Here is a 12,548-nt window from a genome sequence, read left to right as displayed (position 1 = left end):
TAATGATGGCCATAGAGCGAATGGTGTTGTCTCATGTTTCCCTCCCCGGGACAAAACCCGCTTGATCTACATGGATCAAGGAAGGTATAAACGGCTTCATTCTATCTGCTAATATTTTTGCGTAGATCTTCACATCTACGTTGATCAGAGATATCGGACGGTAGTTGCCGCATGCTATCGGGTCTTTGCCTGGTTTTGGGATAACACATATATGGGCCATCAAGGCCTGGGGAGGGAAAGACAAACGACTCGCCAGGGAATTACACATTCTGTTAAAAGGGGGGGAAACCTCATCTAGAAAGGATTTGTAAAATCGAGGCGTAAAGCCATCAGGGCCAGGGCTTATACCAACAACCAACCCCTTAGTTGTTTTATGGACCTCTGATTCCGTTATCTCCCCCTCCAACTCCTCTCTCTGTTCAGAGGACAGCTTAGGACTGAGCAAACCAGACATATATTCCCTGATCTTCTTAGTTTGGGCGTCTATGGGTAAATCCGCAAACTTCCCGCTAATGTTATATAATTGTTCATAATAGGAGCAGAATTCTTGGAGGATGTCCACTGTCGCGTGTATCCGTCCCCCCACCCTACGATTTAGGGAGGGAATATACGAGGCGTTCATCCTCGGTCGCAACATTCTCGCTAACATTCTACCGCTTTTATTGCCGTGGCCATAAAAGAGTTTTTGCAACCTATCCCTAGCGCCCAGGTACTTTTGATCAATTATTTTCCTGAGAGCTGTGCGAGTCTCGCAGAGCTCCTGGAAAACCGTAGTGGAGAGTGACCCTTTATGTTTCTGCTCCAAACCAGCCAATTTCTGCAGTAGAGTTTTAACCTCCCAGATCTAATTAAAAATATGGAACACTTCACGAATTTGCGTGTCATCCTTGCGCAGGGGCCATGCTAATCTTCTCTGCATCGTTCCAATTTTAGTATATGTGCTGCCGAAGCGAGCACTTATTCAGTTCTTTTCTGTCCTATCTGTCTGAGATATTTTTCTGTGAGTGATAGCAGTTTCTAAAACACTGTCTAAAGACTGACCTGTTTGAAAAGACAGAATTCTTTTCTGAAAGGGAAACAACTTTAGTGGCAGTGTGAGGTCGTTTTAATCACAATCTTTCCATCAAAGAAGCAAAAATAGGGGCAGAAGCAGAAATGGATATGGAGGGGTCTTACCTAATCATATAGTCGATAATGCTGATGTATGTAGCCACACTATTTTTTGTTCTTTATTTTTATGTTGTTGTACTGTATTATTGAGTAGTACATTGTAAGAAAAGTTTATGTATGCTGAGCTGCTAATGTGACACTGTAATTTCCCTCTCAGGGATTAATAAAGTGTATTTTATCTTATCAGCATGGGTTTATGAGGGATCAGTCATGTCAAATTAATCTAATCAGTTTCTGAGGAGGTAAGTTCTAGACTGGACCGGGGTAAGTCATTGGATGTCATAAATCTTGACTTCTCTAAAGCATTTGATATTGTGCCATATAAAAGGTTAGTACATAAAGTGCGAATGCTTGGACTGGGGAAAATGTGTTTATGTGGGTAAGTAACTGGCTCAATAATAGAAAACAGAGGGTGATTATTAAAGGGAGCCTGTCACATCAGAGCCTGGCTGTGCGAAATCTCGAGCAGGTGTATAAGACCTAGTTCCGGCTCTGGGAGGTATCCACTTCAAGTATTCACTGCACATGTAAGGATCCCGGCGCCAGAACGTGGTCTTATGTGCCTCTGTGAGATTTCACACAGCCATGCCCATAACTCATATTGGGTCACTGTCACTAGTGGGGTAACTCAGGGATGAGTATTGGGCCCTATTCTCTTCAATATATTTATTAATGATCTTGTAGAGGAGCTGCGAAGTAAAATAACACTTTTTGCTGACAATACTAAACTGTGTAAAGTAATTAATACAAAAGAGGACAGTATACTGCTACAGATGGATCTGGATAGATCAGAGGCTTGGCAAACAGGTTTAATGCTGATAAATGCAGGGTTATGCACATGAGAAGGGAAAATACAAGTCACCAATACATATTAAAAGGTAAAACACTGGACTGAGGAATTTTAGTTGCCAGTAAACTCAACTGTAGCAGCTAGTGTCAGGCAGCTGCTGCCAAAGCTAATGAGATCATGGGGTGCATCAAAATGAGAACATAGCTCAGTCTAAGAACATAATCAGACTGTACACAAAGTATTGTGCTTTGGGCACCAGTGCACACAAAATACATCATAGAGCTACTAAAGTAATACATGGAATGGATGGAGTACAGTAACCAGAAAGATGATCAAAATTAGTTTTTTTTAGATTAGAAAAAGACAACTAAGGGAAGATCTAATAACTATGTATAAATATATCAAAAGTCAATAAAGGGATCTTTATTACTTATACCCAGGACTATGACTGTGACAAGGGTACATCCTCTACATCTAATACACCAACATTGAAGGGGATTCTTTACTATAGAGCAGTGAGACTATGGAGCTCTCTGCCAGGGCAATGAATTTGTTAAAAGATTTCAAAAGGGGCCTGAATGGAATTGGGAAAATGTATTTCCTAAAGAGGTCACTGAGATTTTAGAAAACTTTTAATATGTCATAGAGACATAACAAAAGTTTTTATCAGTTGGGGACTAAGTCCTAAGACTCCCAACAATTGATAGAATGAAGAGAAAGAAGCGTTCCCACAGAGTGTTCTTCTCACTGCAGGAGATGAAGCAATATGGACTCAATATGGGTCTATGGATCTGACTTCATTCCGTCCCTTACAGTGAGGGGAGAGAGTGTGATATGTGAGTGCTTCTCTCTCCTCATTCTAGTGATTTGTGGGGGGCTCAGCGGTCAGACAACCTACCAATCAAAACTTTTGATATGTCTCTATGACATATCAAAAGTTTGCTGAAAACTTAGTGACCATTTAAGATGAGGAAAGTTGACTTCTAACTTGTTTTTTTTTTTTTGTCTTTCAACTTTGCAGGATAACAGGCTGAACTTCAAGAACATATGTCTTTTTTTTGGCCTTACAAACTATGTTACTATGAATTCACAGGCACATTCTTAAGGCAGTAAAAGAGGGGTTAACCATCCCCAGACTCTTATTTGAAGGTCTTAGACAAACATATTTTAGTGATTAAGGAAGAGGATATTGTTAGTTCCTGCTAGTAGATAACTTAACATCTCCCAGTCCTGAGAATTTCACCCATGCAGAGTAAATTCTGTAAAGGAAAGAGGTCATTTCTGGAGGCTATGACTACGCTGAAATCGCAAATTCTACCTGCCTATTTATGAATCACATCATCTATCTGTAAACTGTTGATTGTGCCAACATGCAGAGGATTTATTTTAGGCTAGAAACTCTATGGGGTGCTGCCAACACAGTCTTTTTTTTAGTGTTTTTGGCTAGTAAAAACACCAGGAAGTTCTGGCTATTTCTCGTGTTTTTAGGGGTGTTGTTTTTTTTTTGTCACACATCATTTTTCTTGTCATTTTTTTGAGAATTCTATGGGAAAAAGCCTGAAATAAACACCATACCTAAAGCTGTGATTGCAAAAACTCAATTGACCCAGGAAACACATCTTAACATTGAAAAAAAATGCTAGAACAATAAAAGCTAGTTAGTCCTGTGTTTAATATTTCATATAAACTTCCATGTAACATCTTGTAGCTGCCAAAAACACAACAAAAAAGTCAGCCACCAAAAACCTATGAAAAAAAACCTATGTGTGACATCAGCCTAACATTTGTCTGTGCCAGGATCCTGCTGACAGTTAAAGATGCTACTTCACTGACCAGCAGTATGTGAACGTCAACTTTACAGAAGGCTAATTATGTTATCTTAACGGATTGGGTTTTATTGTTGATTTGGATGAGAGCTTGATGCATTTTTGACACACAGTTAGCAAGTGCAGTCGCTATCTCCTGTATAAAGCATGCAAGAATGACGCCATTTTGATGGAAAAAAACATTGTCGCTGCATAACATGTTCTGGGATAGCCTAGTCTTGGTTGTAGGAATGGAAATTCACTTGAGAGAAGGAAAGTGCCATTAAGCTCCACTGGATGTTGTATCTGGTATTGCATTTCTGATCTATTCAGTGGTTGGGTCTGAGCGGCAGTTGAACTAAAATATAGACACACCAATGGGGCATCACTGTATGGTAAGACTACAAAGGTGCCACATCGTTCTATCAAGTGCTGTAGCCTCCTTGTTCTCATAATAGTTTAGCTTCCTAATGTCTGGACCCAATTGAAGACATATCTTAGTAATAAGAATCAATGTTGAACAGTATATAAGTAGAACCCCTTTTATGAGAAGAATAATTAATTATATTAAAATGTAAGGTGAGTATATTAGAAAGTGAAGAATTAGTAATGCATTTTTTATTTTATTTTTTTGTTAGGGTGATACCACACAGTGCAGCTGAATGCACACAGCCAAACCATGCCCACGTGCAGTGGTGTGAATGGACAGGTAATTTACTGGCCAAATATTTTCTAAAGAATCTCTGAAAAATAAGAGCTCAGACTTGATTGCTATGAAAAAAAAAAAAAAAGATTGTTAATGCCATCGCTAGTCCACATATAGAATCATTGTTTTCCGCCAGCAGGGTACTGTTTAGAAGGCATTATCTGCTGCTGGTACATGAATATGAATATTTAGGTGACCGCATTAACGATCCTATTACCTGATGAACAAGCAATTTGCTTGTTCATCGGGTATTCCCCACCTGTGTTCCTGCAATTTGACGTAATAGTACTTCATGGTGATCGGGCAGGCACCGGAGCGGTGCGCGTGCGATCACTGCAGGGGCCTAGCAGGCCCCTGCTGTATCCACCGGCATCGCTGTAAAAGTCGATGCCGGCGGATTAACCCCTTCTATGCCGCGGTCCGCACTGACTGCGACATAGAAGGGGTTTGTCTCGGGTGAGGGAGCGCATCGAGTCCCCGCGCTGCTGTGGCGGGGACTCAATGTGTCAGAAGGCAGCCCGATGTCGTGCAGAGGCTGCCCAATCCCTTGCACGGCATCAGGACCTGCCTTCTACGGGTGCCGAGGAGATCCAACCACAGGCTGGGTCTCCTAGGCAACCTGTTTGTGTACTACTCACTGTAGTACACGAACATGCAATGCATTACAATACAGGTGTATTGTAATGCATTGCAAAGGGGATTAGACCCCCAAAAGTGTGCATCAGAAATAAAGACAAAAAAAGTAAAAAAGTTTTTTTCCATAAAAATAAAAACGGTGTAAGAAAAAGCAATTTTTGTCACCTTACATCACACCAAGCGATCAAAAAGGCATATTTCCCACAAAATGGTATCACCTAAGACAATCTCCCAAAAAATAAAAAAAACTATAGCTCTCAGAACATGAAGACCCTAAAACATAATTTTTTTGTTTCAAAACTACTATTATTGTGCTAAAGTGAAATACATAAAAAAAAATATACATATTAGGTGTCGCCACGTCAGTAACAACCAGCTCTATACAAATATCACATGACCTAACCCCTCAGATGAACACCGTAAAAAAAAAACGGTGTAAAAAAAAAAAGACAAGTGATTAAAAAGGCATACACCCCCAAAATCATACCAATCAAACCATCACCTCAGCCCACAAAAAATTTGTCCTTACCTAAGACAATTGATCAAAAAATAAAAAAGCTATGGCTCTCAGACTATAGATACACTAAAATATACTTATTTCGGTTTCAAAAATGCTATTACTGTGTAAAACTTAAATAAATAAAAAGTAGACATATTAGGTATTGCCATGTCCGTAGCGATCTGCTGTATAAAAAAGTCACATGACCTAATCCCTCAGGTAAACGCAGTAAAAATAAATAAATAAAAAACGGCACCAAAACAACCAATTTATTTGTCACTTTGCCCCATAAAGTGTAATAATGAATGATCAAAAAATCATATGTACCCAAAAATGGCAACTCTTTCTGCAAAAAATGAGCCCCTGTTCAAGACGATCGGCAGAAAAATAATAAAAATAGGACATTCAGAAAATGGAGATACAAAACCTAATTTGTGTTTTCAAAAATGCTTCATTATTTAAAACTGAAACAAGCATAGAAAGTAGACATATTTGATATCATTGCGTCCGTAACAACCTGCTCTATAAAAATAGCACATGATCTACCCTGTCAGATGAATGTTATTTAACATAAAAACAGTGCCAAAACATCAATTTTTTTGTTACCTTACCTCACAAAAAACGTAATATAGAGCAATTAAAAATCATATGTACCTCAAAATAGTACCAATAAAACTGGCACCCCCAACCATATGACGTCCCTTTCCTACTGCGCCCTGCCGCGTGGCCATACAGCAGTTTACAACCACATGTGGAGTGTTTCTGTAAACCGCAGAATTGGGGTAATAAATATTGATTTTTGTTTGGCTGTTAACCCTTGCTTTCTTACTGGAAAAAATTGATTCAAATGTAAAATCTGCCTGAAATTTCATCTCCATTTTACATAAATTCTTCTGGAACACCAAAAGCGTTAAAGTTTGTAAAATCAGTTTTGAATACTTTGAGGGGTGTAGTTTCTAAAATGGTTTCTAAAATTTTTGGGTGGTTTCTATCATGTAAGCCTCACAAAGTGACTTCAGACCTGAACTGGTCCTTAAAAAGTGGGTTTTGGAAATTTTCCGAAACATTTCAAGATTTGCTTCCAAACTTCTAAGCCTTCTAACGTCCCCAAAAAATTAAATGTAATTTTAAAAATGATCCAAACAGGAAGTAGACATATGGGAAATGTAAAGTAATAACTATTATATGAGGTATAACTATCTATTATAAAAGTAGAGAAATAGAAATTTGAAAATTTGGGATTTTTTTAAAATTTGGGGTAAATTTGGGATTTTTTAACAAATAAAGATGAAATATATTGACTCAAACTTATGATTATCATGAAATACAATGTGCCACGAGAAAACAATCTCAGAATGGCTTGGTAAAAGTGTTCCAAAGCTATTACCACATTAAGTGACACGTTAGATTTCCAAAAAATGGCCTGGGCAGAAGGGCGAAAACTTGCCCGGGGTAGAAGGGGTTAATCAGGTTAACTATATATATATATATATATATATATATATATATATATATATATAAATAAATAGATAAATAAAAACTTCCCTTATCCATTTGATTACACATAGGTCATCATGGCTATCTTGACTGAAGACGCTCTGGTCGCAATTTTAGGGAAAACTGATTCGTTACCACGAAGCACGAGGAAATTCGTCTGCGTAGCAAATCAAATTAGTCCTGAAATTAGGATTGAAGTCAATTCGTTTGACTCCGATTTGCTCAAGATTAGTGATGTGCATGAGGCATAACACAATCAGCAAATGATGCATGTATGTACTTGGCATCAACTGGTGGGATAATGAGCATGTGGGCCTGTATTCTTTTTGTTCTTGTAGCCTTTTTCTTACATAATCAATAGTAAGATAGGACTTAGTTGGAAATTAGAGGCTTTCTTGGTATTTTGATCAAAGTTTTATGTCCACCATATTAATTTATGTCAGTGTATATATATTTGCTGTCATTTTAAATAAGGATCATGAAAATTCTGTTTCCTTAAACTGCAGCTTGTTGTAACTTATGATATCTTACTTAAAAGGTTTATGCCATGATTAATGTAAAAAAGAAATGAAAATCAGACATCAGATAATACCTGACAATCTCTAACATTAGCCAGCTCTGTACCTAACATGGATCCAGACAGAGATCTCCATATTCATTGTTCCAATTGTTCTGATAATTTATTTCAGGTTGGCAGCAGGGGGTGTGTCCTTTCTCGGGGTAGGGGCGGGGGTGCTTTCTGGTGTAGCTGTTTTCCTGTAAATGCCACAAACAGAAGATATGGCTGGTGATAGTTGAAGACAGTTGAGTGTGAGGTGGACAGAGAAGTAAGTAAAAAAAACAATCAGCAGGTGGCGCTATACAGATATATTTTATTGAATAGCTCAGTGGCTCTACTTAATTTTTAATTACCGTATTTTTCGCCCTATAAGACGCACCGGCCCATAAGACACACCTAGGTTTTTGGGGAGGAAAATAAGAAAAAAATATTTTAATTGGTGGGTTTGGAACTAATGGTGGTCTGTGGATGACGGACACTGTTATGGGGGGGGGATCTGTGGATGACGGACACTGTTATGGGGGGATCTGTGGATGACGGACACTGTTATGGGGGGATCTGTGGATGACGGACACTGTTATGGGGGGATCTATGGATGACGGACACTGTTATGGGGGGATCTATGGATGACGGACACTGTTATGGGGGGATCTATGGATGACGGACACTGTTATGGGGGGATCTGTGGATGACGGACACTTATGGGGGATCTGTGGATGACGGACACTTATGGGGGGATCTGTGGATGACGGACACTGTTATGGGGGAAATCTGTGGATGACGGACACTGTTATGGGGGGGATCTGTGGCTGGCACTGTAACAGGGGGGATCTGTGGATGGCACTGTTATATATGTGCCATCCACAGACCCCCCACCCCATAACAGTGCCATCCACAGACCCCCCCAGCCCATAACAGTGCCATCTACAGACCCCCACCCCTTAACTGTGCCATCCACAGATTCCGTGTGTCTTCCCCCGCCGCCACTGCCCCCGCCCCCCCAGTATACAAATATAAAATGTATTATTCAATTAAAAGTTATTAAACATGCCCCCTCACTCCTAATAGTACCGTATATCCTAATTGCTTCTGTATAATGCCGGCAGGCGGGCCGGGCGGCCGACGCGTCACTCACTGACGTCACTTGCCTGCGCCGCCTACTTCATTCATAAAGTAGGTGGCGCAGGCACATGACATCAGGGAGTTACGCTGCCGCCCGCCCCCGGCCTGCCGGCATTATACAGAAGCAATTAGGATATACAGTACTATTAGGAGTGAGGGGGGCATGTTTAATAACTTTTAATTGAATAATACATTTTATATTTGTGTAGCACTGGAGCGGCGTGGCGGGGCTATAGTACAGTGATTGCACCGCCCTGCCGCAATTGCCGGCCCCCAGCTCCTCCTCCCAGTCCCTCCTCCGCTCGCACATCGCAGCCAGCGATGTTAAACATGTCAGCATTCGCCCCATAAGACGCAGGTGCATTTTCCTCCCATTTTTGGGGAGGAAAAAGTGCATCTTATGGGGCAAAAAATACGGTACATGCAATTACAAAAGTATTCAGATCCAGGTGCTGCTTTGAAAAATGTAAACTATTTTTCATGGGACAACCCCTTTAAGGTGACCATACACCTTCAATAGCTATTGTCTATACAGCTTGTCCGGCCGACAACTATCCCTCCTGGATCCCCCATACCCATGCATGCTTGGTTTGGATGGAAAGAGGAAACACCTCTGATGGCTTATCTCCGACAGTGAATTCAAGTTGCTTTATTTTTCTTTCCCCGACATCATCTGTCAAAGGTGAGTTGAGAGGCTCCCATACACATTAGATAGTTGGTCCTGTCAAATGTGCATTTGAACCTTTAGTGACAAGTCTTGAAAATCTGATTCAAACTGACTGTTTGTCTTTCAGACCCAAACGAGTGCTGCTTAAAGGTCCTTTCACATTCCCTATGCAAACTGAATGGGGGCTAGCATTTGCTTGTTTGGCAGGTTATCGCCTGTGCGGCCCGTGTTAAAGGAACCTAATGCAAATCATCTTATGGAACACTAAATTAATTGATTCTATCATTTTACTTTATGCATTTATATATGCATACTACATTTCTGTACCAAATACAGATCAAGCTTGAAATGAGCATAAATGGCAAACTGATTTTAAATAAAACATTACCTAACCATCTAGCCATCAATTACTTGTGTAGAGTAGATGTATATTCATTAAGAGCAGTGTTTACCCAAAAAGTCACTCCTGGAAAATCAGTTTGTGTTAATCCCTCCAGATTTCAGAGTTTTAGGAATCTTTGCCCTGCGGGGTGGAATTTAGAGGGTTTTTGAACTTTATCGCATGGTGATCATGTGAGCACATGATGGAGAATTCTGAGTAGAATATGAAGGCATGTCCATGCTATTTGTGGGCAGTTAGCTATGGAGTCCACAGAAAGCCCTTTGTCTACTTGTCTAGCTGTCAGAGAAAGGGTTAAAGCCTTCAGCATACTGATGAGAGATACATTTTATCTTTGGAGAGCGCACCATAAAGTGGCCATAGGGACATTTCATCAGCATTCGAAGACATGTTTGTCTAGGTTCCTTGAAGGGACATTAGCATCAAAATCAGTGCTGTCTGTTACTGCATGAGAGGAGGAGGAGGACTGGGACGAGCCATTTTCTATTTCAGTTCTCTGCAGCCTTTTGGGTTGGACTTTGCCGTGCCTACTGGAAATCTAGTTCCAAAGAATCATTGGAGCAATTAGAAAAATGTATATAAAGTGACACCATTTCTGAAGAACATAGCCACTAATCTATAATATTAACTTAATAACGTCTATAGCATTACATTTATTTGATGATGCTGTTATAGTAAACTTCAAGATATCCTCTTTGTATCTAACATGTTATGGAGAAAGGACCCTCCGGGGCATTACGCTCACTGGGAATTTTCCTTTTAACAAATATATGACTTTAGTCCATTGTTCAGTGTAGCTTTTATTTTTCAATTTCTCAGCCATCTCATCATGAATTCTTGGATGATTTGTACAGTGCCTTGCAAAAGTATTCACCCCCTTGACTTTTTTCGTATTTTGTTACATTACAGCCTTAAGTTCAATATATGGTTAATCTGAGTTTTATGTGATGGATCAGAACACAATAGTCTAAGTTGGTGACGCGAAATGAGGAAAATATATAAATTAAACTATTGTTTAGAAATAGAAATCTGAAAATTGGCATGTGTGTATGTTAGAAAGCCCATGTGTGTATGTTAGAAAGCCCATAAAAAGCTCTGGTGCAACCAATTACCTTCAGAAGTCACATAATTAGTGAAATGATGTCACCTGTGTGCAATCTAAGTATCACATGATCTGTCATTACATATACACACCTTTTTTGAACAACACTTAAAGGGAACCTGTGACCGGGATTTTGGGTATAGAGCTGAGGACATGGGTTGCTAGATGGCCGCTAGCACATCCGCAATACCCAGTCCCCATAGCTCTGTGTGCTTTTATTGTGTAAAAAAAAACTATTTGATACATATGCAAATTAACCTGAGATGAGTTAGAGCTTGAAAATATGACTCCTCTTTGGTCACACAAGTAAGATATGACTCTTTTATGTTAATTTGCATAGAAGGCGGGAAGTACAAAATTGCATAATACTTATTGAAGTCACCTGCAAATGAAATTAAAAGTGTAATTTATATGTTTAGGGTAACACAATGAACATTTACAAACGAGGGTAGCATAGTAGAGGTGACAGGTTCCCTTTAAGAAAGAAGCATCACAAACCAAACACTGCCATGAAGAGCAAGGAACTCTCCAAAGTAAGGGACAATGTGGTTGAGAAGTAAAAGTCAGGGTTAGGTTATAAAAAAATATCCAAGGAGCACCATCAAATCTGTCATAACCAAATGGAAAGAACATGGCACAACAGCAAACCTGCCAAGAGATGGCCGCCCACCAAAACTCATGGACCGGGCAAGGAGGGCATTAATCAGAGGCAGCACAGAGACCTAAGGTAACCCTGGAGGAGTTTCAGAGTTCCACAGCAGAGACTGGAGTGTCTGTACATTAAGCCGTACACTCCAAAGAGTTGGGTTTTATGGCAGAGTGGTCAGAAGAAAGCCATTACTTTTCAGCAAAAAACTAAAAGGAACGTTGTGAGTTTGCAAAAAGGCAAGTGGTAGACTCCCAAAATGTATGGAGGAAGGTACTCTGGTCTGATGAGACTAAAATTGACCTTTTCGGCCATCAAAGAAAACTCTATGTCTGGCGCAAACCTAACACATCACATCGCCCAAAGAACACCATCCCCACAGTGAAACATGGTGGTGGCAGCATCATGCTGTGGGGATGTTTTTCAGCAGCGGGGACTGGGAAACTGGTCAGAGATGAGGGAAAGATGGATGGTGCTAAAGATAGGGATATTCTTGAGCAAAACCAGTACCACTCTGTGCGTGATTTGAGGCTAGGACGGAGGTTCACCTTCCAGCAGGACAATGACCCCAAACACACTGCTAAAGCAACACTTGAGTGGTTTAAGGGGAAACATGTAAATGTGTTGGAATGGCCTAGTCAAAGCCCAGATCTCAATCCAATAGAAAATCTGTGGTCAGACTTAAAGATTGCTGTTCACAAGCTCAAACCATACAACTTGAAGGAGCTGGAGCAGTTTTGCAAGGAGGAATGGGGAAAAAGATGTGGCAAGCTCATAGAGACATATCCAAAGCGACTTTGAGCTGTGATTGCCACAAAAGGTGGCCCTACAAAGTATTGACTGTAAGGGGGTGAATAGTTATGCACTTTGACTTTTTCTGTTATTTTGTCCTATTTGTTGTTTGCGTTATGGAAAAGCCTACCTAAAAACACCAGATTCTATGTAAATA

General features: G+C 40.1%; 1 non-coding gene across 1 annotated transcript; it reads right to left on the bottom strand.

The window, feature by feature from the left end:
* Positions 1 to 850: 850 nt before the first annotated feature.
* LOC122933506 lies at positions 851 to 957 on the bottom strand. Its single transcript, XR_006388461.1, has one exon. It is a non-coding gene; the product is annotated as a U6 spliceosomal RNA (small nuclear RNA).
* Positions 958 to 12,548: the final 11,591 nt, after the last annotated feature.

Source organism: Bufo gargarizans, chromosome 3 (genome assembly GCF_014858855.1).
Source record: "Bufo gargarizans isolate SCDJY-AF-19 chromosome 3, ASM1485885v1, whole genome shotgun sequence".
NCBI classification, from domain to species: domain Eukaryota; kingdom Metazoa; phylum Chordata; class Amphibia; order Anura; family Bufonidae; genus Bufo; species Bufo gargarizans.
This window is presented reverse-complemented; position numbering and strand designations above follow the sequence as displayed.